Genomic DNA, 27,385 nt, shown 5'->3' with positions numbered 1-27,385 from the left:
TCAGGTGTGCAGCTGTGCCACACGCTACTCTAGGGGCACACGACGCAGAGATGGATGAGGACACCACCCCTCAGAGCTGGCGGTTCACAACTTGCACAGCTGTGCCCTGTAGTGGTGGCCCTGGGAACAGTAGGTCTGATAGATTTCTATCTAGGTGGCCTGAATTTGGGAAAAGAGGACAGCCTGGGGTGCAGACTGACCTGGGTTCACATGCTCGCTTGGCCACTGATAATCTGTGCGATCCTGGACCACCTGCATAGCCTCTCCCCCCTGAACCACACACGGCATCGTCTGACTCACAGACTACAGAGAGGATGAAACAGGGGGATGAGGTGGAAGCACCTGGCACATCGTTCATCATAAATGTGAGGTTCCCTTCCTGCGAGCGCTGCTGGGAGCTGGGTGGGTCCAACAGCCAGACTGGACAGGTCCCCATTCATCCATTTTTCATCTGCTTCGATCTCAGAGGCTGAGGGGATAATGAGAAAGTAACAGACAATGGTGCCGTGGCTATGAGGCCTTCACACAGTCTGCTTGAGCAGTGCCCGGATGTGCTAAGCTTCAGGCACACCCCCCTCGACCTGAGCCTCTCAGAAAAGCTTCCCCCTATTTCTTCTATTTGAGTTAAAGCCAAGTCACTTCCCTGGTGAGGGAAGAAGATGGACGGCAGGTGGGGTGTGAGGTGGGGAGGGCATGTGTGCTCCTTCCATTCCCAGGGAGAAAAATATTGGTTGGGAATGGGAGAATACAGTTATGAGAATTTGAAATCTCTATTTTCATATTTCATTTTTTCTGTGCGGCTTTCCCTTTTGTTTGTGGCACTGTGTCCAACAGGGCCTACATGTACTGAGGGAAGGGCTGCCCTTGGAGGGGGCACTGTGTGTGTGTGTTGTGGGCTCATTAGTTACCAGGTGACCGGCCCTCTCCAAACCCTTTAGAAACTGGGAGGTCACAGTCTGGCCCCTGGGTAGCATCCTTGATCCATTAGGAAACTAGAACCTAGAACCTTCTGGGTTAAGTCGAGCATTTTGTTTGAATGAAGAAGCCTAGGCACCCAGACGTGGTGGTCATAACAGATGCGTGGATTCAGAGGCCTCCTCCAGCCTGTACCCTGGCTGGGGGTTGGGGGGGCGGATGGGAGCCATAAGGAATGGAAGCCATGGCCTCCTCTGCCTGAGGGAGGGGCTGGATTCAGATGCTGCTTTCCCTTTTCTCTCCAAGTTCCAGGGGGAACCTTGAACCTGAGGTCATAGCTCTTCAGATTCAATGATCAGGCACATCAAGGAGAGGCGTCTTCCAGGGCCCAGGCCTTAGCTGGGCAACACCAGCATTCATCTCGTTTTTCTGGGGACAGTCAGGGCTGTCAGTGCTAACCACGGTGTACGACTCCGGGAACTTCACAGGGGTCCCAAAGCAGCTGCTCACGTTGCTCAGCTCGCCTCCTCTCTGCCTCTCAGCTGCCCAGAATTGACTTTCTTATCCTAGGTTCAGCTGTTCCCTGCCTTTCCATCCAGAGAAAGCAGAAATAGTTTAAGTTGAGGACCGAACAGCAGGAGGCTGACCCCCACCAGGGCAGTGTTAACTCAGGCAAAGCACAAAACCTCCCTGGGCCTGTTTACCTAAAAAAAAAAAAAAAAAAAAAAAAAAATTGTCCCTGGTTGAGAGATTCAAGTCAGTTGTGGATGTGAAAGCATTTTGTAAACCATATAGTGAAGACTATGATTATTCCCCTTGGGAGGGCATGGGTGCTGATAAGAGGCTGCCCTGGGTTTCATCCTACTACCTATGGTACAGACATCAAACTAGCAGCCCTTGGAGTCCCAGGCATGTTGTGTTTACACAGTGCTTAAAAATATTTAAAATTCATTGCCGGTGTTTAAAAAAAAAAAAACAGGAAATTTTTACACTAAAGAAATGGATCTCGGGGCTTCCCTGGTGGCGCAGTGGTTGAGAGTCTGCCTGCCAACGCAGGGGACACGGGTTCGAGCCCTGGTCTGGGAAGATCCCACATGCCGCGGAGCGACTGGGCCCGTGAGCCACAATTACTGAGCCTGAGCATCTGGAGCCTGTGCTCCGCAGCGGGAGAGGCCCACGCAGCGCGATGAAGAGTGGCCCCCGCTTGCTGCAACTAGAGAAAGCCCTCGCACAAAAACGAAGACCCAACACAACCAAAAATAAAATAAATAAATAAATAAAATTAAAAAGGAAAAGAATTAAAAAAAAAAAAACTAAAAAATGTAACACAATGCACAAAACTGCATTGATTCTTAAAAAAAAAAAAAAAAAAGAAATGGATCTCTAACTTCACTTAAAAAATTAGAAGACCTGGCAACATTGGCCACAGTGACCACCTTGGGCTGCAGCATCTGCCCCGAACACAGTCATGTGCTCACTATTTCAACAGTCTCCACTACTCCTAGTGTCTTAGACCCTCGCCATTCCATCCCCTTGCCTGCCTAGCCCTTGTGGGCATCTGAATTTACAACCCTTGGCCCACTAGGAGTTAACCTGAGAAAGCTGCCTCTTATTTCGCACTTTCTTTTCTTTTTTTTTTAATAGATCTTTATTGGAGTATAATTACTTCACAATACTGTGTTAGTTTCTGTCGTACAACAAAGTGAATCAGCCATGTGCATACATATATCCCCATATCCCCTCCCTCTTGAGTGTCCCTCCCACCCTTCCTATCCCTCCCCTCTAGGTCACTGCAAAGCACTGAGCTGATCTCCCTGTGCTATGTGGCTGCTTCCCACTAGCTATCTATTTTACATTTGGTAGTATATACATGTCGATACTACTCTCAATTCGCCCCAGCTTCCCCCTCCCACACCGTGTCCTCAAGTCCATTCTCTATGTCTACGTCTTTATTCCCGCCCTGCCACTAGGTTCATCAGTACCATTTTTTCTTTTTTTAGATTCCATATATATGTGTTAGCATACAGTATTTGTTCTACTCTCTCTGACTTACTTCACTCTGTATGACAGACTCTAGGTCCATCCACCTCACTACAAATAACTCAGTTTTGTTTCCTTTTATGGCTGAGTACTATTCCATTGTATATACGTGTCACATCTTCTTTATCCATTCATCTGTCGATGGACATTTAGGTAGCTTCCATGTCCTGGATATTGTAAATAGAGCTGCAATGAACATTGTGGTACATGACTCTTTCTAAATTATGGTTTTCTCAGGGTATATGCCCAGTAGTGGGATTGCTGGGTCGTATGGTAGTTCTATTTTTAGTTTTTTAACAAACCTCCATACAGTTCTCCACAGTGGCTGTATCAATTTACATTCCAACCAACAGTACAGGAGGGTTCCCTTTTCACCATACCTTTTACAGCGTTTATTTTTTCTAGATTTTTTGATAATGGCCATTCTGACCAGTGTGAGGTGATACCTCACTGTAGTTTTGATTTGCATTTCTCTAATAATTAGTGATGCTGAGCATCCTTTCATGTGTTTGTTAGCAATCTGTATATCTTCTTTGGAGAAATGTCTGTTTAGGTCTTCCACCCATTTTTGGATTGGGTTGTTTTTTTTTTGATATTGAGCTGCATGAGCTGCTTGTACATTTTGGAGATTAATCCTTTGTCTGTTGTTTCATTTGCAAATATTTTCTCCCATTCTGAGGGTTGTCTTTTCATCTTGTTTATGGTTTCCTTTGCTGTGCAAAAGCTTTTAAGTTTCATTAGGTCCCATTTGTTTATTTTTGTTTTTATTTCCATTTCTCTAGGAGCTGGGTCAAAAGAGATCTTGCTGTGGTTTATGTCAAAGAGTGTTTTTCCTATGTTTTCCTCTAAGAGTTTTATAGTGTCTGGTCTTACATGTAGGTCTTTAATCCATTTGGAGCTTATTTTTGTGTATGGTGTTATGCAGTGTTCTAATTTCATTCTTTTACATGTAGCTGTCCAGTTTTCCCAGCACCACCTGTTGAAGAGGCTGTCTTTTCTCCATTGTATGTTTTTGCCTCCTTTGTCGTACATTAGGTGCCCATATATGTGTGGGTTTATCTCTGGGTTTTCTATCATTGATCTATATTTCTGTTTTTGTGCCAGTACCATATTGTCTTGATTACTGTAGCTTTGTAGTATAGTTTGAACTCAGGGAGACTGATTCCTCCAGCTCTGTTTTTCTTTCTCAAGACTGCTTTGGCTATTCAGGGTCTTTTGTGTTTCCATACGAATTGTAAAATTTTTTGTTCTAATTCTGTGAGGAATGCCATTGGTAGTTTGATAGGGATTGCACTGAATCTGTAGATTGCTTTGGGTAGTATAGTCATTTTCACAATATTGATTCTTCCAATCCAAGAACATGGTATATTTCTGCATCTGTTTTTGTCATCTTTGATTTCTTCCATCAGTGTTTTATAGTTTTCTCAGTACAAGTCTTTTGCCTCCTTAGGTAGGTTTATTCCTAGATATTTTATTCTTTTTGTTGCAATGGTAAATGGGATTGTTTCCTTAATTTCTCTTTCTGATTTTTCATTGTTGGTGTATAGGAATGCCAGAGATTTCTGTGCATTAATTTTGTATCCTGCAACCTTACCAAATTCATTGATTAGTTCTAGTAGATTTCTGGTGGCATCTTTAGGACTTTCTATGTATAGTATCATGTCATCTGCAAACAGTGACAGTTTTACTTCTTCTTTTCCAACTTGGATCCCTTTTATTTCTTTTTCTTCTCTGACTGTCGTGGCTAGGACTTCCAAAACTACGTTGAATAAGAGTGGCAAGCGTGGACATCCTTGTCTTGTTCCTTATCTTAGTGGGAGTGCTTTCAGTTTTTCACCGTTGAGTATTATCTTTGCTGTGGGTTTGTCATGTATGGCCTTTATTATTCCTCTATACCCATTTTCTGGAGAGTTTTTATCATAAATGGGTGTTGAATTTTGTTGAAAGCTTTTTCTGCATCTATTGAGATGATCGTATGGTTTTTATTCCTTAATTTGTTAATATGGTGTATCACATTGATTTATTTGCGTATACTGAAGAATCCTTGCATCCTTGGGATAAATCCCACTTGATCATGGTGCATGATCCTTTTAATGTGCTGTTGGATTCTGTTTGCTAGTATCTTGTTGAGGACTTTTTCATCTATGTTCATCAGTGATATTGGCCTGTAGTTTTCTTTCTTTGTGATATCTTTTTCTGATTTTCGTATCAGGGTGATGGTGGCTTCATAGAATGAATTTGGGAGTGTTCCTCCCTCTGTAATTTTTGGAAGAGTTTGAGAAGGATTGGTGTTAGCTCTTCTCTAAATGTTTGATAGAATTTGCCTGTGAAGCCATCTTCATCTTCTGGACTTTTGTTTGTTGGAAGATTTTTAATTACAGTTTCAATTTCATTACTTGTGATAGGTCTGTTTATATTTTCTAATTCTTCCTGGTTCAGTCTTGGAAAATTGTACCTTTCCAAGAATTTGTCCATTTCTTCATGGTTGCCCATTGTATTGGCATATAGTTGTTTGTAGTAGTCTCTTATAATCCTTTATATTTCTGCAGTGTCAGTTGTGATTTCTCCTTTTTCATTTCTAATTTTATTGATTTGCGTCTTCTCCCTTTTTTTCTTGACGAGTCTGGCTAAGGGTTTATCAATTTTGTTTATCTTCTCAAAGAACAAGCTTTTAGTTTTACTGATCTTTGCTATTGTTTTCTTTGTTTCTATTTCATTTATTTCTGCTCTGATCTTTATGGTTTCTTTCCTTCTACTGACTTCGGGTTTTCTTTATTCTTCTTTCTCTAGTTGCTTTAGGTGTAGGGTTAGATCGTTTATTTGAGATTTTTCTTGTTTCTTGAGGTGAGATTGAATTGCTATAAACTTCCCTCTTAGAACTGCTTTTGTAGCGTCCCATAGGTTTTGGGTCATTGTGTTTTCGTTGTCATTTGCTTCTGTGTATTTTTTTATTTCTTCAGTGATCTCTTGGTTATCTAGTAGTGCACTGTTTAGCCTCCATGTATTTGTGGTTTTTACAGGTTTTTTTTTCCTGTAATTGATATCCAATCTCATAGCATCGTGGTCAGAAAAGATGCCTGATATGATTTCAATTTTTTTAAATTTTCCGAGGCTTGATTTGTGACCCAAGATGTGATCTATCCTGGAGAATATTCCGTGTGCACTTGAGAAGAAAGTGTATTCTGCCACTTTCGGGTGGAATGTTCTATAAATATCAACTAAGTCTATATGGTCTATTGTGTCATTTAAAGCTTGTGTTTCCTTATTTATTTCTTGTTTGGATGATCTGTCCATTGGTGTAAGTGGAGTGTTAAAGTCCCCTACTATTACTGTGTTACTGTTGATTTCCCCTTTCATGGTTGTTAGCATTTGCCTTATGTATTGAGGTGCTCCTATGTTGGGTGCATAAACATTGATAATTCTTATATCTTTTTCTTGGGTTGATCCCTTGATCATTATGTAGTGTCCTTCTTTATCTCTTGTAACAGTCTTTATTTTAAAGTCTATTTTATCTGATATGAGTATTGCTACTCCAGCTTTCTTTTGATTTCCATTAGTATGGAATATCTTTTTCCATCCCTTCACTTTCAGTCTGTATGTGTCCCTAGGTCTGAAGTGGGTCTCTTGTAGACAGCATACATATGGGTCTTGTTTTTGTATCCATTCAGCCAGTCTGTGTCTTTTTGTTGGGGCATTTAATACATTTACATTCAAGGTTATTATTGATATGTATGTTCCTATTGCCATTTTCTTAACTGTTTGGGGTTTGTTTTTGTGGGTCTTTTTCCTCTCTTGTGTTTCCCTCCTAGAGAAGTTTCTTTAGCATTTCTTGAAAAGCTGGTTTGCTGGTGCTGAATTCCCTTAGCTTTTGCTTGGCTGAAATGCTTTTGATTTCTTCATTGAATCTGAATGAGATCCTTGCTGGGTAGAGTAATCTTGGTTGTAGGTCTTTCTCTTTCATCACTTTAAGTATATCCTGCCACTCCCTTCTGGCCTGCAGAGTTTCTGCTGAAATATCAGCTGATAACCTTATGGGGATTCCTTTGTATGTTATTTTTTGTTTTTCCCTTGCTGCTTTTAATATTTTTTCTTTGAATTTAATTTTTGTTAGTTTGATTAATATGTGTCTTGGTGTGTTTCTTCTAGGGTTTATCCTGTATGGGACTCTCTGTGCTTCCTGGACTTAGGTGACTATTTCCTTTCCCATGTTTGGGAAGTTTTTCACTATAATCTCTTCAAATATTTTCTCAGACCCTTTCTTTTTCTCTTCTTCTTCTGGGACCCCTAGAATTTGAATGTTGGTGCGTTTGGTGTTGTCCTAGAGGTCTCTGAGATTGTCTTCAATTCTTTTCATGCTTTTTTCTTTATCCTGCTCCTCAGCACTTATTTCCACCATTTTGTCTTCCTGCTCACTTATTCATTCTTCTGCCTCAGTTATTCTGTTATTGATTCTTTCTAGTGTATTTTTCATTTCAGTTATTGTGTTGCTCATCTCTGTTTGTTTGTTCTTTATTTCTTCTAGATCTTTGTTAAACATTTCTTGTATTTTCTCAATCCATGCCTCCGTTCTATTTCTGAGATTCTGGATCATCTTTACTATCATTACTCTGAATTCTTTTTCAGGTAGATTGCCTATTTCCTCTTCATTTATTTGGTCTTGTATGTTTTTACCTTGCTCCTTCATCTGTGACATATTTTTTTGCCATCTCATTTTTTTTTTCTTTTTTTTATGAGTGGGATTGTGTTCCTATCTTACTGGTTGTTTGGCCTGAGGCTTCCAACACTGGAGTTTGTAGGCTGTTGGGTAGAGCTGGGTCTTGGTGCTGAGATGAGGACCTCTGGGAGACTCACTCCAATGAATATTCCCTGGGGTCTGAGGTTCTCTGTTAGTCCAGTGGTTTGGACTTGGAACTCCCACTGCAGGAGCTCCGGCCCAACCCCCCGGCTCGTGAACCAAGATCCCACAAGCTGAGCGGGGTGGCAAAAAAAAAAAGGAAAAAGGAGAACAATAACCAAGTAAAAAATAAAATTAGGTTAGGAAACTAACAGCTATGTTAGAAAAAAAATAAAAATAAAAATATAGATGAAGCAACAACTGGAAGGCAAAACAGAAGTACAATAGTAAAAAAGAGGAGGGGAGGAAAAAAAGGTGGAAAAGGCCTTGGCTGTAGAGGGTGGGGCCTAAGCAGGGGTGAGCTTTGGGCGGTGGGCGGGGCCTATACTTAGGACCCACGGGGCTGGAAAAGGCCTGGCGGGTGGGGGGGCTCTGGCGGGTGGAGCTTAGGCTCAACAGAATAGAAGGGGCCCAGGTGTGCCTCCCACCGGGCGGGGTACCCCACCTGGGAGCCCAGCAGGCTTCCTGGGCTCGAGTGGGCAGGGCAAGAGCCCTCTGCTCTTCTCCTGCTCCTCTTGCCTGCCTCTCTTGATCTCCCCGCCCTCCCTCCTATGTCCCCAGGACCCACGTGGCCTGGAGTGGGCTTTGGAGGGCGGGAGATCAGCCTGAGACCTCAGCAGGTTCCCCAAGCCCGAGTGGGTGGGGCAAATGCCCTCTGCTCCTCTGGTCCTGGAGGGCCCCACCCACCTGCCTCTCCTGTTCTCTCCTGGCCTCCCTCCTTCGCCCCCAGGACAAACCTGGCCCGGAGGGCACCTCTGAGGGCATAGGACCTGGCTGGAAAGCCAGGCAGACTTCCCCAGCTGATTGGGCAGGGGAAACACTGGGACCGCTCCCCCCTGATCTGAGCCCCTGAGGGTCCCTCCAGGCATGGGAACCCCTCCCCCAATCTCAGCCACCCCTCAGGGGCACCAGTCCTGTCTGGCCTCCACTTCTCCTCCTCCCTCAGTCCCCCCACGTCCTACAGGTTCACTTGGGGGTTCTTCCCATCTCCTTGGACATCAGGGTCCTGCACCAGCGTCCGGCAGACACCTTAGTTGTGGGGAAACGTGAACTCTGCATCTTCCCACACTGCCATCTTGACTCTGAGAGCCCCCACTACCACAGTGCTCCCTTCCCATGGACAGGAGACTTGCCTTTTTTGAAGCAGGTAAGGAGAGAAATCCAGGGTTAAGAGGAACGGCATAGAGGACTTCTCCATGAGGCACAGCAAAAGCTTGTTTAGGGATGCCCAGTCTTCAACAGCTGTTCCAAGTGGACTAGATTAAGTTTCCACTGAGCAGCATCTACTCAAACATTGAAAGCAGTGTTCTGTTTAGCTATGGCTATGTAATCAGCCACCCCAAAGCTTAGTGGCTTAAAATAATTTATTAATTTGTCTGACAGTTCTGTAGGTTAACAAGGCTCAGTGGGTGGTAATCACTTACACTATCTCATCCTGCAGTCAGATGGTAGCTGGGTTTGGAGTTGTCTGCAGGCTTAATTGGGCTGAAAGTCCAAGATGGCTCATTCACAAGGCTGGCGGTTGATGCTGGCTGGGAGCTCAGTTGGGGCTGTCCATTGGAGCCCCTGTGTGTGTCCTCTCCATGTGGCTGGGGCTTCTCACTATGTGGCAGCTGGGTCCTAAGGCGAAGTGTCCAAAGAGTGAGTGTTTCAAGAGCCCTGGGAAGGAGATGCAAAGCGTCTTATCACCAGCTTCAGAAGTCACACAGTGTCACTTCTGCCATATTTCATCAGTCAAATGCAAGTCACAGAACCTGCCAGATGCAAGAAATCAGGAGTATACAGAGCATAAATAATGTAAGGCGTGATTCACTGAGGGAGCCATCTTTGGAAACTTAATACCACAGGTAGCATTGGTGAGGCTGGTCCTTATTTCACAGCTCCTTTCACATGTGGGGGGTTTTTTTTGTTTTTTTTTTTGTTTTTTTCTTTTAAGAATAACTCATCTCCTCTCCCTTCAGCTTTCCCCAAGGTAAGATATTAATGAGATCATATTTGAACTCCCTGACAAAGTAATGCTTCCTTATAAAGCATACTATTATTATCAGCCTTCCTGATCGCTCCCACCTGGATTCCCCAGAAGACAGGATGAGGGACGATATTGCACATATCTCAACAACAAACAAAACTTCATTAAATCCATTGAAATAGCACAGACATTCAGATTTAGCACAGATTAAATCCTATTACCAACAAATTACATTGAATTGCCTCCCAAAATCTGTAGAACCAGATGTTTTCCAAGCCCTACTTCCTTTAGGCAAGCACCCAAAGTAAGCAACGTGAAGGACTATCAAAGAATTAGAACATCCCCTGAGATTTGTTAGGATGGGATTTGACCCATTTTCTTTTAGTCACAGGTTCAGGCATCTTAAAATGAGAAAGAATAAACTTGCAGGATTTGTGAGTGTGAGTTGGCTGAGAAATGGGTCTCATTTAAATTGTATCAAATGCATCCTGATGCTGCTAGCAGGCACCCCTTCCCAGCCCTGCGGGATTCCCACCAGATCCTCTGGTCAGCATCTGGGGAGCTTGCTGTGCAACAGCATGTCTGACACCCCACTCCAAGTCCAGAATCTTCCCCAGGAAAGAGGGTAAACTCAAAATAAAGGTTAAGGGTTTCAGACCATGTAAACTTCTGGGGTAGCAGCAGAGATGCTGGCATTGCACAGCATTTAGACACTTCTCTACGTTAAGCCTCTGCTTTTGTTTTTTCTGAATATACACATTTCTTAATATTTTCCTGCTTACTTCTGCTGAACGGCCCTAAAAGCAGGCATTAGGGTTAGGCCAGGTGTTCAGCCACCCAGGACTGCTCCTGCAGACAGCAGTCGCTCTCCCAATGCAAACTCCCCTAAAGCCCTGTGGGCCTGCCTTCCACACACACACCCACCCCCTCAGCCTTCTCCTAATGACTCCCAGTTCTCATTCCAGGAGACAACTTTCCTTCCGCATTAGAGGTCGCAACATCCCAGGCATTCAGTTCCAGCCCACAAAGATCTCTACCTTCCTTCCTTCCCTTTGGTCAGTGTACAGTCAGGCCAAGGGAGGAGCAGTGAGCACATGGGAACTGGCTGGAGGCCTATCCCATGGTTTCTAGAAACGCGACATACCTAAAATTGGAGATCCCTTGTGCTCTTAAGCAGGGTACCATTTGTTCAGGCATTCTTCATGTTTCCCTCCCTCCCAAATGCATCCATTTCTGCCCCTTTGTCTTTTTTTGCTAAAGAATGCTGTCCCCTACCTGACCCCCCCCCCCCCCCCCCCCCCGTCCACTGCCAAACTAACCTCACTCAAGCTGTAGGCAGCTCCTAACCGACCCCTGCGTCTTGGCTCACAGTTAGAGCCCAGGTGCTCTGCATTGCTGATGTCTCGTTTTCTTCTGATTTTGCCTCTCTTGCAATAAGCATAGGCTGGGAACCTGCTGAAGTGCCGGAGATTCTGCTGAATTCTGGGATCCAGAGTGAACAGTACCATACAAGAGGAGGCAGCACTGGGGACAGTCCTTACGCAAACTGGGCATGGGCTTTTGTGTGGGTTCATCTTGCCCATCCCAATAGATTAACCAGTAAAAATCAGGCCTTCTCCACACCAGCCAGCACAAGGCTTTGCCCAGAGTGGACACTCAGTATTAACGACCAGGGTGCTGATGGTCCCAGGAAGCACCCTTAGGCCAGAGGCTCCCTCTACTTCTACGAGGACCCCAAGTGCCGGGATTGGGTTAAGAAGCCCCTAAAGAGCTACCTGGGAAGAGTGTCCTTAACTCCCATGATATGTCACACAGGGAGGGTTCAACCAATTTTAAAGTCCATGGCCAGAATTTGTTTCTAGTGGCTTAAGTCTGCTTGCTTAAAGGATAAACTTCATTTTTACAAGTTGGACAGATTCAAGATTGTCTGTGTGTAACGACCCTCTTTCTTGCTTGCACTGGAATACTCTTTCTTGAATGGTGTAGTGTCAGCAATCCTGAGTGTGGTGGGCAGCCTGCAGCCTCTCCTGTGAGGCCTGAGCCCACAGGAGGGTAGACATCAGTGATGTACCATTAATCTTTGACAACAATTAATCATTGCAGAGATTAACTTTTCTCAAATTCTTTATTTTTTAAACATAAATCTGCCTATTTTCTTGGGAACCTGAGCTTGTGAACATTGTGTTTATATGCATTTGGGAAGGAAAGGCTTGGGAATCACGCCTTAAAGATGACCTTATGCTCAAGGTACCCACACAACCACTGAGAACCACCACAGTGCCTCACTGGAAGTGTTCACATTCCCTCTGTGAGGAGGTGGAAGCCTGACAGGTCTTCACGTCACTTGCCTAAGGAATTTTCTGCCTCTCCCCAATTTTCTGCCTCTCCCCAGTGTGACGGAGACTTGGCGTGCTAGCCTCAGGGTGCAGTGGGAAGCTTGCCTTTTTAAATTGTCGTTTTATTGATTGTGATGTATGCCAGTAATTGCGTCTTCTGCTTTATGTATTTTAATTACTTGCCTTTTTTTCCCTCTGTCTTTAAGTCTCTGGGTGATTGGATCACCAAGGGTGTAACTTCAAATAATCCTAATAAAGAAATAAATCTGTTATGATGTTGGCAAGTTGACCCTCTTTATTAGAGCAGCTCCAAAATGAAAATCAGTCTGAAGAGATGCTGCTTGTGGAAGCAGAGTTCTTGTCTTCTCTGGGCTTCAGGACTGTGAGTGGGAACTGCTCCAGGATGCACACATTGAGCAAAGTAAGGCCGGCTGCAGACCTGTGGGCTGTGGTGTGTGTAGATGTGTGTGTGCACGTGTGTGCTTTCATGTGTGCACAATCCGGGCACGCCTTTCTCAGAGACAGGAACAACAAGGCTGCTTGCCTTTATCTGGACAATGGGACACATTCCAGGATGGGAAGCATAATTCAAAACAAAGATCTGCTCTCCATGTTCAAAAGGAGCTGCTGTATTTTCAGAAAACGTTCTTCTCTCCTAACTTTCCATGTCTATTCCCTGCATGCTGTAGGGGTGCTGCATCCTTACTGTGACTTAGGGCAGGAACCAATGGGGGAAAGCAGGGATGTGGCCCCCATCCAAGCTCCAGGGGTTGCTCCTCGAATTGACCTTCCCTCCCCTTGCTGCCCACTGGCCACCTCTCCAGGGCTGAGTCTCACGTTTGAGGCAACTACAAGTCAGGTGGTTCGGACAAAGTATGCAGAGAACAGCATGTCTCTCACAGGCAGGATCAGGTAAGAGAAAACTAAGCTCACATCAGACCTCAGAACCAGAAGACACATTTCCTTTTAATTCCTACTTCACTCTGTGAGAAATTAAAAAAAAAAAAAAAAAAGCCAATTCTGAAACCTGACCAATTCTGAAAAACTCTTTATATAATATCTTTGTTACAGAATTAAAATGAACAAACATATATAGTTTAATTTCTTTCAAATGATTTCATATACATTATGTCTGTCACCTTATAGGGCATATAATTTTATTTTCACTTAACAGTTGAAGAAACGAGACTCAGAGGAGCTAAGTGACTTTCCTGAAGTTACACAGCAGTTAGGGCAAAGCCAGGATTTGAATTTCCCTCTTCTGACTTCAAGATCAATTCTTTCGAACATAATTTTTTCTTCTTAATTCTTTTGACATTCCTAGACTATTTCTCGCTTTTTATTTCATCAGGAATCCATATATTACTCTAATGTTATAAAACCACATTTTCCTCCTTTAGTTGCCACTTCAGAGACTGATTTTCTTGGGTGGTTTTGGGGAAATCATCTCATTACAAACTGGCTGCAATACATGTGTCCATACACAAGAGTCCTTAGTCTGAGTACTGTAATTGCTTGGGCTGTAACAGCAGTTGAAGGGACCTTGCCATGACAGGACTCTGTCCTATGCTGTGAATGCTCCAGGCTTCTGTCCCACTGACCCAGCTTCTCAGGCTCAGGGCTTCCTCTGGGATTTTAGAGGACATTTATAGCTATCATTAGGTATTCACTGTGTGCCAGTCTCTCTTCTTGATGCTCTGCACATATTATCTTTTATCTTCACAAGATCCCTATATAAGATATGGATGATAATGATGACGATCATCCCCAGTTCACAGGTTAGGAAACAGACGTTCGAAGCGTTTAAGCCATTGTTTATGCAGAGCTGCAATTTATTTTGTCTCTAAATCCCACATTTTTTTCTTTATACTCATTTTTCCTTTGTATTTTGATATTAATTGCTTGGTCTGAGAGAGCAAAAAGATTCTTGATACCTTAATGGCCAAACATATGGAAAGCATCAGTATCAGCACCCTTCAGGTCACCCTTAAAGCCACAGGATGAAGCCTGTAGCCAGAGGCTCATGAATGGTGAGTTGGCCTAATGGATATGAGAATCAGGAGTCCCAGACTCTAACTCCAATGCTCTAGCTAAGCACTAACCACCTGTGTGACCTTGGGCAAGTTTCTTTGCCTCTCTGGACCTCCATTTCCTCACCTGTATAAGTAAGCCTTTAAAGGAGGGCCTCTCTGAAGTCCCATCCTGTTGTAAGATTCCCATCACACACCTACTGGGACATGTTCTTTTTCAGGACAATTCTGCCACCCAGAATCTTATGAAGCAATAATACTCAATTCCCCATAAACACAATATTCAGCATTCCCACTTCCCCAAAGCATATGTCACCATGGATACCTGCCAACAGCGCTGTGAATGGAAGTGAGGAGCGAATGAACATCAGCAGCCAACATGTGGAGTTGTCCTTCTTCTTGTCCTCACCACTGAGCATCTACAGTGGGTATGGGAGATGGTCCTTTTTACCAATTATTTCACGGACATGGTTTCTGCCTTGGTGGAGTTAATTACTTCAGATCCTCTCCTTTACTTTACGGTCCCATCAGCAGCACTATTGTGCCCCAGTCTTCCTTTTGGCATTTTCTATTTCTCAGTATCTTTCCATATTTGGCATACTAATAACATTTTTTTTTAAAAAAACTAGACTTCAAATAGAGAAAAAAATTATAAGACCCAGTGTCTCATGTTGGCTCATGTGGGGAGGGTTGAGTGAAGACCTACTTCATACGTGCAAGAGAAGTGTCAAGTGGAGTGAGGAGGAAAGGATGGGAAGATGTTTTGATTTTGATTTTGATATTAATCAGCTTCTCTGTTCTTTCTCAGTCCTTCCAACTCCATCCTAATTTTACCTTTTATCGTAAAGGCTCAGGACCCTGATGGAGAAGGGGGAGGGGGAGAATATGGGGAGATAGAGAGTGCGAGGAACAGAGCCAATGAAAGATATTTCATGAGCTATCATTTGGCACAGAATCCATCAGAATCCTGATCGTCAAAAGTCAGACCTTCATTTTTAAAAACCCATGTTTTTGTTTTGTTTTGTTGTTGTTTGGTTTTTGTCATTGGCAAGATTGTGATTTTTTTGAATGTTATTGATTTCCTCTGTTGTTCACAAAAGCCCTGTGCACCTCCAAAGGCTGCTTACAGAAGAGCTCTGTGGCCAGGCTGGTACCTGGGGCTGAGGGAAGTCTGCACAGCTCTTACCCACCAGGAGCAAGAGTGCAGGAATTCTGCATTCTCCATCAGCCCCATGCCCCAGGGAGGGACGGGGCTGGGGAGAGGAGGGTGGGGCCTCTGCTGTGTTTGCCGAAGTTTCACAAGCACTTAGAGTAGGAGCGTGTCCAACAGAAATTCCCTTCTCAGGGCTACACTGGGCAGCAGGATGATGAAGGCAGGGAGTAACGTGGCGAACAAAAAGTTGATCTGTGATGACAACCTGGAGAGGCGTGAAAAGGTTTTCATTAACGACGTAGGTTGCAGACAGTCCTGCCCACTACAAATCATGGTTGTCAAATCATGGTCATCGTGTTTTAGAACCGCTGTCGGGGGCTGGCTTTGTGGGGAAGGAGCATACAACTGGCTCAGTCACAGAAGACTCCTGGGCTAGCAGTTGCTATTTTGGAGGCGGGTGGAGAACTGATCCGATCCCACAATAACAACAAGCTGTTTAAAATGGTGGGGGAAGGGCGCAAGTGCCTTATTTTCATCTCTATAATAGTGAATGGCCATGAAAGTATGAACTGGCTTACAGGCCAACAAAATGAGCAGTGTGAGATGCAAGGAGAGACCCTCAGAGCATTTTAGCTGCATGGCCATGATCCCTGAAAACACTGATGTGAAAAAAAAATCAAATCAATGGATTACTTTGTCTTGATGAGTTAAAAATTGGTCTTTCTTTTTATTTTCCTCACTGATGTTGGATCACTGAATTAATGAATCTGGTCTCTGTTCCCTTCGGTTTAACTTGGATGTAAATGTTGGGAGGAGAATCCTAGGGTGTGTATCTATTCTAGACAATTGTTTGTATTGGGGCAGCTGAGGACTATGGGGACAGAAAAATGAAAAAGAAACAGAGGTGACAAGAAGTGGGTCAAGGTAAGAATTGTTGAGGTGTAGTGACATAAGGGACCAGGACAAATTGAGATTATAGCAAAGAGAACTTTTGAGATGAATGACTTCTGAAAAACTCTTTATACCACAGTCCCAGATAGCTTACAAAAATATTTTGAAGTTCTTGTGACTTACATAGAATATTTAATAAATGCTCACTTTTATTGTTACGAGACACCATTTTAAGTTGAAATGGGTTTATGGAGTTTCAATAGAATATTCGCTTTGAGTGGGTGGGATAGAGGGACATGATTGCGAATTACCTGAGATCTGAGAAAGACCCCTGGGAAAGGCACTTGACTCTGTGTAGGATTAATCACCCTCTAAAATCTCAAGTTCATTTACATATATTTCTGAGAGACATTGAACCACATTCTCTTCCTCAGAAGCTCTGCTTGTTCAGTTTACTGACACCAGACTCTCTAAGGCTATTGTCGTGATAGTACTTAAAGCATATTCTGGTTGGCTAAAACATCCTTTGAAGTTTTCTCATACCTACTTTTCTCAGAATGTGTACAATGAGGAAAATTCATTTCCTTCCTGTCAAGAAAAGTTAATGATCATTTTCCATTATATTAAAATATTACCCATTGTTATGACTTCAGTTTAATGTTTCTGTAGAAATCTCCATGTGCTGCAGAGTTTAGCTATGCCAAGGCCAAGGCACCTGTGTGTTATTTCAGAGTTTCTCTTAAAAAAAAAACGGGTTGTTGCAGATGAGTTATGGAAAAAAAGAAAGGAAAATCATACCATTTCAGGAGAATTAATAAGTAATTATATTTTTAAACTCACTTTTAGCATAAAAACCCCAATTTTTAACAATGTTGTCTCCAGAATATAATTATAAATGCTACATTGAGTCTCTGAACCAGAAATAAGAGCTTTCCTTTAAGATATAATAAATGCTTTAAGTATTGGGACAACGTTTCTCTTTTGGGAGAGATGAAAAGTAGAATTACAGGCTACTGCTGTGTTGTATTTCCTCAAGTAGTTTAGTTATTGTTGTTATTTTTTTAATTTCTTGCCCTCCTTGGGGGTTCATCATTTGTGTCCACAGAGGACAAAGACAGGTTGGGAAGTGGACAGATGGAAAAACCAGAGTGACCTCAGAGGATTTCCAAATTCCATGAGTTAGGAGGTGTTTCTCCCCATATTTTGGCAAATGTCCAGTCACTAGGACCAGAATTCTAGCAATGTGAAGGAGACTGTAGTGGGAGCAATGAAAGGAAGGGGAGAAAGAAGATGCGATCTTAAAGTGGAGTGAGATGCTTTTTGGGAGAAGGGGGAACAGTATGGAATTCATTCCAGCAGGCCAATCCAGTACTGGTTCCTTCCCTTCTCTATTACATTGTATTAGTTCGACAGGGCTGCCATAACAAAATGCCACAGACTGGGTGGCTTAAACCACAGGACTTTATTTTCTCACAGTTCTGGAGGCTGGAAGTCCAAGATCAAGGTGTAAGCAGAGTTGTTTTCCTCTGAGGCCTCTCTCCTTGCCATGCAGACAGCCAACCTCTTGTTGCCTCTTTACATGGTTTTTCCTCTGTGCACACCCACCCCTGGTGTCTCTCCTTCGTATAAGGACACCAGTGATATAGGATTAGGGCCCCACTCTATCGGCCTGAGGTTAACTGAAACACCCCTTTGAAAGGCTTACCTCCAAGTAACTCACTAGGGGTCACCCATATGACTTCATTTTATCTTAATTACCTCTTTAAAGGCCCTATCTCCAAATACATTAGATCTCACAATATTTTCTTTTATTTTAGATAACATGTCTCGTACAAAATACACTAATAACAGGCATCTTTAGATATTCCAATTGCTTTATGGGTTATCCATATATAACCTGGATTTCAGCTACCCACCTCCCCCTCCTTTGGGAGAATAAGATAAACTCGATCAAAACCAATTTCACCATCCATAAAGTCCAAAGTGTGTGCTGTGATTCCTGGGACCATCCAGGCCCTAAGTTTTATGGGGTCCTCCCATAGAAGTTCACAATCATGGGTGCTGCCTCAACTTCACCCATCACAACCAGACCTAAAACTCAGCTCCTTCAGGGTTTTTCCCAAACCTCCCCTCACACCCAGCATTTTGTGAGTTTCATTACTTTAATAATTGGGGGCTGGAACCAGGGCCATGGGGAGGGCCTCTCCTCACACGGCACAACATGACCTCCTGCCCGTCTCTCTCACTCCCACCCACCCACTTCCCCTCACTTTCTTTTCTTTTCTCTCCTCTTCCGCTTACGATTATGACAAAGTCCTCTCCTTATCTCATGCAGACGTTTAATAATAACTTTCTAGCTTGACTATACTCTTGGGTCTCACCCTCCACCCAAGTGGCTTGCTATGGTACTTCATCCAAATATATTCAGGGCTCTCTTTAAGAAGAATTCTGGTGAATACAGTTTTCTCTACCTTGCTGTGAGTACATAAGTCAGCCCCTGGTTTTGGTCCAGCCCCCATGTTCCTCCTACACATCCACAGCAGTATGCTGGGGGCATCTCCCTGAATTCCTGCCTCTAAGGGAGCAGGACACTAGCAATACTGCTTGCTTGGTGCAGCCACAGCTGTTTAGAAAACAGCAACAGGGCTGTGCAAAGGGATGCCACCCACACTAGAAGTCTTCTTCATTTCATTGACATGCAATACTCCCCGGTGCAAAAGCTTAGCAGGTTTCCTGTTTGCAACTCTCAGGTGAACCTATGGCTGCAGGCAGACTGTTTAAACCTGCCTCTTCCAGACTTTTCTCAACTCACAGTCAGTATTTCTGCAGCCAAGGAATTCTCACTTGCCACAGAAAAAAATTCTCTGAATATTTGTGTCTCACCCAATTCAGATCACAAAGGATAAATGGGCACACTCTCTTTGAACTTGACCTTCAGGGGTATGTCTATCAATCCAAATGATCCTGGTTGCCAGAGACTGCAGAATTCGTCAACCTAGGGCCCAGTTCCTCCCTGGTGTCTTGAATCTGCTTACAATTCCTTTTTTCCCCAACTTGAGAAGGGATGGTCAAGGTTCTTAATGTTTTCTTTCCTTCCTGTCCCTTCCGTCACTTTCCTTAGTCCCCAGTCCTCGCCAACTTGTACACTCTCCCTAGGACTCAAATACCAGATGGTATCCCATTATTTGACGAAAACTCTCCAAACGGGAGTAAGGATACTGACTCTGAGTATGAGGGCACTCTAGCTATGCAACATTGTCAACTCGCCCGAGCTGCCTGCAGTGCAGAGATATATACCTTGTGGAACGGACGCGTGCATGCAGTGATTCCTGCAAGATGTCACTGCCCTCATCAGAAGCCACTAAGTCAGGAGTTTCTGATACTCCAGTCCTTGAAATAAAAAATCATAACATCTTAGTTTTTTCTTTTCTGAGCCACTGAGCCAGCCATTTTTGTTAGTTCTCAGAACTTCTTGTCAAGAATATACATTTCCTTTCCTCCACAACCAAGCATTCCCCTGGGTCTATTTGCAAAAGGATATTCTAATGGGTACAATATTTGAATACTGCTGCATTTCCATTATACCTGCCTCATTATCTTACAGAAATCTATCTGTCCTTCGTTCGGAAATGTGCTGATTGTGGAGCTCGGTAAATCTCAGGCTGAAAGTAGGAGATTTATGAGCTGTCCTCCAGTTCCTGTCTGTTCTCTCCTAAGGCCACAACCCCAAAAGATCAGTCACTGAAACGTGTTTTGGTGTCAACTCTGAAATTCTGCGTTTTAAGAACATATCCTAATGAAACCTGGGAAATAGCATGCGAAGGTTTCACTCCTGCCGTACCCCAGAAGGTCACATGCTCTAATTCAGTTTAAAGGGACACTAATCATATTCAGCTTGTGAGTAGAGAGGCTTACGGTTGGAGATGACACTGTCATTTGCATAGGATGTAAAAATGAAGGACCATTAATTTTATAGCATTAATTGAAGAGCAGAAGTGTTAGACCTCTATAATTATCTTCAGTGAATACATTTCAAAGACATCTTCACAAATGAGGCTTGTGTGTGTGACTGTGGAGGGTATAGATACCAACAGCAAAGGCAAAGCTCCACATTGTCCTCTTCAAGATGCACAGATTAGCAAATCATTAACTTAAAAGCTTAACTTAAATGTGAATTGCTTCCTTGGTGTGGAAACATGACATTGTGGATTCTAGGCTCCTGGGAGGATATTCTGTCCAGACCTACATGCCACATTTCAGAACCACTGAGAGAGAAAGAACAGGGGAGGAAGCCCTGCAGCCCTAGGACGTAGGCAACGTCCCTATCTGGTCTCCTAACACCCTGTGCTCCCATCTACGGCATCCTCACCAGGACCTGGCACTCCCGCCTGCTTCTGATTTTATCCTCACGTCCTCCTTATATTCTAAATTTACAAGTCCTATATATTATTCCCACAGGTCAAACTCTCAGCGAAATGGCTGTGGACCCACATGGATAAATCATACTCAACAATCACTCTGCAATGTTAGCCGCCTTACTGTTTGCAACCCAGGTCAGCATGGAAAGTAGCTGGGATTTAAACAGAAGATCATAAAGAACCATGTGAGTTATTAGTCTTAATAGCCAAAAAACAAAGTAGAATAAGGGGTATGGATTTGGGAGTGTGGGGATGGGCATGAAACAACTGGAGGGAAAGTTCAGCTCCATGATCACAAGCAACATGATGCCAAGGTCAAAAGCAGTGGCCGCAGTTATGATGGTCAACCTTTGTTTCTGTCTGAGTGGGTGAGGGGACGGAGGAAGGCATTGGGAATAGGAGGACTGGGCAAAGAGTAGGTGCAGCCCAAGGTTTAAGAGCTTTGGGAGTTCTGGTAATTATCCTGACATGCAAGACTCATCACTTGAAAAAATACGAGCTGCGTTTGAACCTTAGAACCACAGAATCTCCCTAGCATGTAATTTAGGGTTTCTGAGGGGAAAGGTTGGGAGCCACTGGTGTAAATTAAGTAAGGCATTAGCTAATGAGGTAACATGATGCATACACTCAGTCTAAATGCTCCTGTCTACAGGGGCTCTGCGGGAGTGACAATGCTGGTGGGAATTTCAGGTACCAATGTGCACAGTTTGAGGAGAAACCTGGGGCCTATAGGACTTTAAGATATCTTATGCTTGGGAACACTGTCTAACTCTGTGATAAGCTTCTCTAGGTATAAGGGGCTTACTCAGGATGGTGAAGGCTTCCACTAAATTCCTATATACCTCACAGCTCCATTTGCTCTTCATTTCATGCTTCTTTTACTTGGTTTGGTACTACAGTCATCCCTTGGTATCTAAAGGGGATTGGTTCCAGGACCCTCCACAGATCCTAAAGTCTGCAGATGCATATAAAGTGGGGTAATACAATCTGCCGTCCATATCTACTGATATGGAACCCACGGATACAGAGGGCTGACTGTATACCCTTTTCTTTTTACTACCTTGAGGTAAATTTTACATACAATAAACTTTACATATTTAAAGTGTACACTTTGATGTGTTTGGAGATATATATATATTCGTGAAATCAAGATACAGAACATTTCTCTTACTTGCAAACGTTTCCTTGTGTCCCTTGGCAATCTCTCCCTCCTTCTACTTCTGTCCCCAGCAACCACTGATTGTTTTCTGTCACTGTAGGTGAGTGCGCATTTTCTAGAATTTTATATAAATGGAATCATTCAGTATGCACTGTTTTTTTGCCAGGCTTCTTTCATTTAGCTGTACTGTATACCTCAGCACTCCACTAGAGATATTTTCCCTCCCACATCAGAAATAGCCTCATGCACTAAGATGATCATCGTATGACAAGACGCATATGTTGCAGACAAAGTAAGCATTGGGTTTTGAATACAACCTTTTTTGAGATGATCAAGGAACTATATAGCTATCCACCTTACCGGTAAATTAGGAGTATGATTTTGTTTTTAAAAGATGCACAAATTCTTATAGTTTGTTCTTGTTCTGTAATTGAAATTCCAAGGACTTAAGGGAGCTTCAAAACTGTCTATGCACCTGGGTGTGGAACATCCTTACTTCATTTTATTACTTCCACAAAGTGGTACATCGACTTTCTGTGTGGAATGTAAACCAAGTTGATGCACTTGTGAGTGAGAATGATTTACTTCATGCTTGTTTTTCTAACAGCCCGTTGGAGGAACTGGAAATGCCAAGTGGAGGGGATTGGATTAAGTGGCCTCAAAGGCCCTCCAACTTCCTCAACTCCAAGAGGCTCAATGACTCACCCAAAGGTCAATTTGGAAGCCAGGCAAATGCGGAAACTGCTTAGGTGTTTCAGGTAAGACTCCTTCAATTGGCAGAAACTTAACAAAAAGTAAGTCAAAAATCAAATCAAATACAAGAAAGGTAGTGGCTCAAACAGTTAAAATTCTTGGGGGTGCTAAATTGGATCCAGAGATTTAATCATGTCATTAGTGCCCAGACTCTGTCTCTCAGCTCTGGCTTTCTCTGTCTTGATTTTATTCTCAGGCAGCTCTCTGCACGGTGACCCCAACATCTCCAGGCATACATCCTGCCACTTCAAGCCTAGGGGTAAGGGAGTTTCTCACCCAGTATCCCCACCAAAGACTGAGTTTTAGTGTGTTGAGTTTGGTTGCATGGTCATCCCCAAAGCAGGGAGATGGAATATGCTCATTGATCAGTGTTGTGTATTCACCGAAGGCTGGGGGATAGAAGGACAGATAGTCAGCCAACTGCAGGACTAATATTTGGGGGAGAGGAATTCCCCAGTAAATACCATTACCCAAAGAAAGGGGAATAGATGTTGAGCACACAACAAAAGATGCCCACTGCAACTGCTGCTTTCTTACTACATTGTATATAATTCCCATGACTCCCTTCAGAAAATACAGGGGTTTTTTAGCATTCCTGTGTGTCTACTTTTTCAGCCTTGTCCTATCTTTGGACATATCTCCAGCATTAAAAAAATTATAACCAAGATTATTCTACACTTCCAAGATTGGAAACCATGATTTCTCACTTAAGGATATCAAACATTCTGTAAAAGTGAGATAACATCTCAATGGAACTTGGTTGGCAGCGTACAGAGCACGGGGCTTCCTTAGGACTCACTAGCCTCACATGCACAATGGAAATAAATAATTCTATACTTTCCATATGTGGGAGGTAGAGGTTTGGGGCTCAAATCATATCATCTCTGGAAGGCCCTTCTCTGATTCTGTTCATCATTTCACAGGTACTGGCAGGTTGATGTAATATATTACTCAAAATCAAAATTCTCACTCTAATTAAAAATGGGAACTAGCTGCAGGTGGTAAAGGACATAATTCATGCTTTGAATAGCTTTCATATATTAGGGAAATTTCCCCACCTTGTGAATCCTGCCATCCCCTGTGTCCCGGTTTCTTCTGCAAGCTAGGGCACGGCTATATGACTAGGACATAGGATCAAACATTCCCTTGTGAGATTTAAGTTTAGAAGAGAGTGACATGAAGAAAGAAATGTTGACTAGACTCTGTGTTGAGGAGAGTGGTGGAGAGATGGTCATCTTTCAGAAGAAGCCGCTAAAGCCTGAGTTTGAGCCTGATGGGGTTGCCAAATTACAAGGTCAACTGAAACCATAGCCTTTTCAAGTCTCTTATATCAGAGTTAGGACCTTAATAGGGAAGAATGGGATCTTGAGAATTTAAATTAAGGACAGATAGGCAGTTCCAGTGATTCAGGGAATCCTGAGTTCTTTTAACACCATGAACTTACAGAATGGTGGAAAAGGTCTATTGAAGTCTTAGTTACAGTGCCAGCTGATGCCAGCTGAGGGACACCACCTTATGAGTTTGGAGTGATATGCATAGGATGTGGTACATCTTCAGAACCATGATAAATTTATGGCACTATTTTCCCTTCCATAACCAAAGTGCATGGGATTTGAACCCAAAGGGTAGAAGCAAAAGGGCAGTTCTAATTACATCTAATGACCCCACTGAAAAAGTTTTGCTTTCAATCCCCGCAATTCTGGGCTCTGCCAATATAAAAGTCTTAGTGCTCGAGGAAAGAATTGGTTCCACCAGGAATGTGTGGAATTAGAAAATAAAACCTCTGTTTCATCGAATTAGAAAATAAAACTTCTTGTCAAGAAGAGGATATTTTGGACTTTTCATGCCACTGGAAAAACAGGCAATAAAGGGGTTTTCAATGTCGACTGGGGTGATTGATTCTGATTAACCAGACAAAATAGGGTAGTTTATATCATTTTGTGCAAGGAGTATTTCTGGAACCCAGGAGATCCTTTTGGGTACTTCTGTGTATTGCCATGTCCAGTGGTAAAATTCAATGGCAACCACATATAAGAAGGATAACTAAGAAGAGGTATGACAGTCTAGAAATGAAGGTTAGGGTCACCCTGTCAGGTAAAGAACTCTAACCTGCTGACATGCTGGTTCTGAACGCAAAAAGAACATGGCATGGTTGTGGAGGAAGGATGTCATTAACACCATCCACATGCGCACGACCACTTGCAGAAACAATGACAACAGCATCCATTCACTTCTCTTCCTTTCTGCGTATATACACTGACTAGTCTTCCCTTTCCTTTTCTTCTGTTTCCCTTCCATTTTTTTAGGGTGTGTGCATAACATAGGGTGGTGATTAGCTTTGTATTTTAGTCTCTGGGGCACAGAATATCAAGATGGAATTGTGACTGAATTGGAGAAGGTGAATATCGCTGAGCTTAGAACTCAATCTGGAAACTGACAAGACTTTACCTTGCCCCCCTTTTGAGGAGAGAGTATGCACATTTTTCAGTTGTACAAGGAATAATTGTATGATATTAAGCAAAAGCATTTTGTTCTTGTGATTACAGTTGTTTAGACTATTAGTATGGAAGAAAGTTTATAGGCTGTTGGACAGCCAAATGGTAGACACAGTAGACATGTTTTACGTTGTGGGTCTCCATTTACATTTTGAGCATCCTTTCAGTGTTTGTGAAATCTTGCACGTTCCCCAGGTAGACGTCAGACACTTGCTTTCTCCGTGTCCTTTACAGATAGAGATGAGTTTCCAAGAATGGGACCTAGTTTCCATTAATCAGGTATGGCACATGAGATTTCAGTTTGAAAGAGAATGTCATGAAGAAGACAGTGCCATGAAGAGTGCATTCTGGTGAGGGAGACAGAGACCAATCCACTTTTGGAGGCAGCAGGGCCAGAGGTCCTGGTCATAGCATCCCAGGCCGTGTTGGCAGGGGGAGCCATAGTGCCCTCCCGTGGAGAAGTCTGGCAGTGCAGGCTGGCCACTGTTCCTGTAAACCCTCTTAGCTTGATTCTGCGTCCTCCTAGAGATTCCTAGAGACACCACAAATTCTTTTTTTTTTTTTTTAATAGTTTTTAATACTTTATTTTATTTATTTATTTATTTATTTATGACTGTGTTGGGTCTCTTAGTTTTCGTGTGAGGGCTTTCTCTAGTTGCGGCAAGTGGGGGCCACTCTTCATTGCGGTGCGGGGGCCGCTCTTCATCGCGGTGCGCGGGCCTTTTCACTATCGCGGCCCCTCCCGTTGCGGGGCACAGGCTCCAGACGCGCAGGCTCAGTAGTTGTGGCTCACGGGCCCAGTTGCTCCGTGGCATGTGGGATCTTCCCAGACCAGGGCTCGAACCCGTGTCCCCTGCATTGGCAGGCAGATTCTCAGCCACTGCGCCACCAGGGAAGCCCCACAAATTCTTTTCTAAGCTTCCCTTCCTACTTCTACTAGCTACAATTGTTTGCAACTAAAGACCTACACTGATATCCAGAGAAGCTTTTTCTGCCTGTCACTGTCAATCCTAAAGAGCACAAAGAAGGGAATCTTCCTTTTCTGCAGATGTGGGCATGTCCCAGTTGTCCTTGGCTCAAAACTCTGAATACCCATCAGGTAAAGGGAAGTGGTTCAACTTAAACATCCCTTTACACAAAGGGACATTAGCGCAGCTTCAGTTTGCCTAGAAAACTTAAGAGTGGCCCATAAAGGGAAAGCCCATCTGTTTGGGGACATGAAATCTGTTTGTAGTCCACAGGATATCACACACCCAAAGCAGGAACTCTAACTGCAAAGCCTAGTTCTATAGACAAATTGTATTTACCCTTATGGCAGCCTAGTGAGATGCATCACTGTGTCCAGGGGGTCATGCATTGGATTAGTTGGTTGCTGTTATAGGTTAACAGGTTTGCAACGTAGTTTTACTAAATCTACATTCCCTCCTGGTGTTGAAGAAAATTCTGAAACAGATTATTCCAAAAGCACACCAAATGGATTTTCATTTCAAAATTCAAGGCAAGCCATTTCAAGGGCCATCAAGATTTCTAGCCAAGAAGAATATTTAATAAGCCAGAATTCTAGTTGGTACCTATTGAGCATTCATAACAATTATGATTTATTATAAACAGTGTTAAAAATAAGGACTGGATAGGTATTAGTGAAGTTGTCCAGTCCATCAACACTCATGTCACCCTGGGTTACAGAACTAAAAATGATGAGAATTATCAAAAGGATGGTTTGCTCCTTGACTATTCACACGTACAAACTATCTTTCCTTTAGAGCCCATTTTAATACGAGTGCCCAACATCCCCCGGCTTTGCTGATACCATATGGTGTTGATGTAGGTTTATTTAGGTTCTGTGTTATCTGGGGAACTGAAAATTGACTGGGGAGTTAGACAAGCTCTTATCTCCCGCTGGCTTCTTTGCTTGCTTATACTGCACTTTAAATAAATCACTCAACCTCTGAGCCTCCATTTTCCCATTCAGAGAATGGGATCAGTGATGTCTGCTTTGCAGGCTCTTGGGAAGCTGGGGGAATGGCAAGGCTCTGTTGTTTCCTGGGAGGGTAGGAGCTATTGGATGCAAATGCACTAGTGGTATTCATGAGAAGGTAGCAACAGCCTGCAAAAGAAAGATATTGGCTTTCTTTAGACTCAATATTCAGAAAGCTCAAAAGCAGGTGTCTCCCTTTTTCACATTTCCCTCTGGAGAATTTCCTGTTATTTCCCTGGTATTAATTGATGGTGGGCACCCACATTCTGAATTCTCAAAAGGACGAAGTGCTTCCTACTCTTGACATTGCTTACTTCCCTTTTTATATGTGTTTATTTATTTCTGCAGGGGAGT

The sequence above is a fragment of the Balaenoptera acutorostrata genome, chromosome 2 (genome assembly GCF_949987535.1).
Source record: "Balaenoptera acutorostrata chromosome 2, mBalAcu1.1, whole genome shotgun sequence".
Classification (NCBI taxonomy): Eukaryota; Metazoa; Chordata; class Mammalia; order Artiodactyla; family Balaenopteridae; genus Balaenoptera; species Balaenoptera acutorostrata.
The sequence above is the reverse complement of the archived record's forward strand: the minus strand, read 5'-3'. Positions refer to the sequence as shown.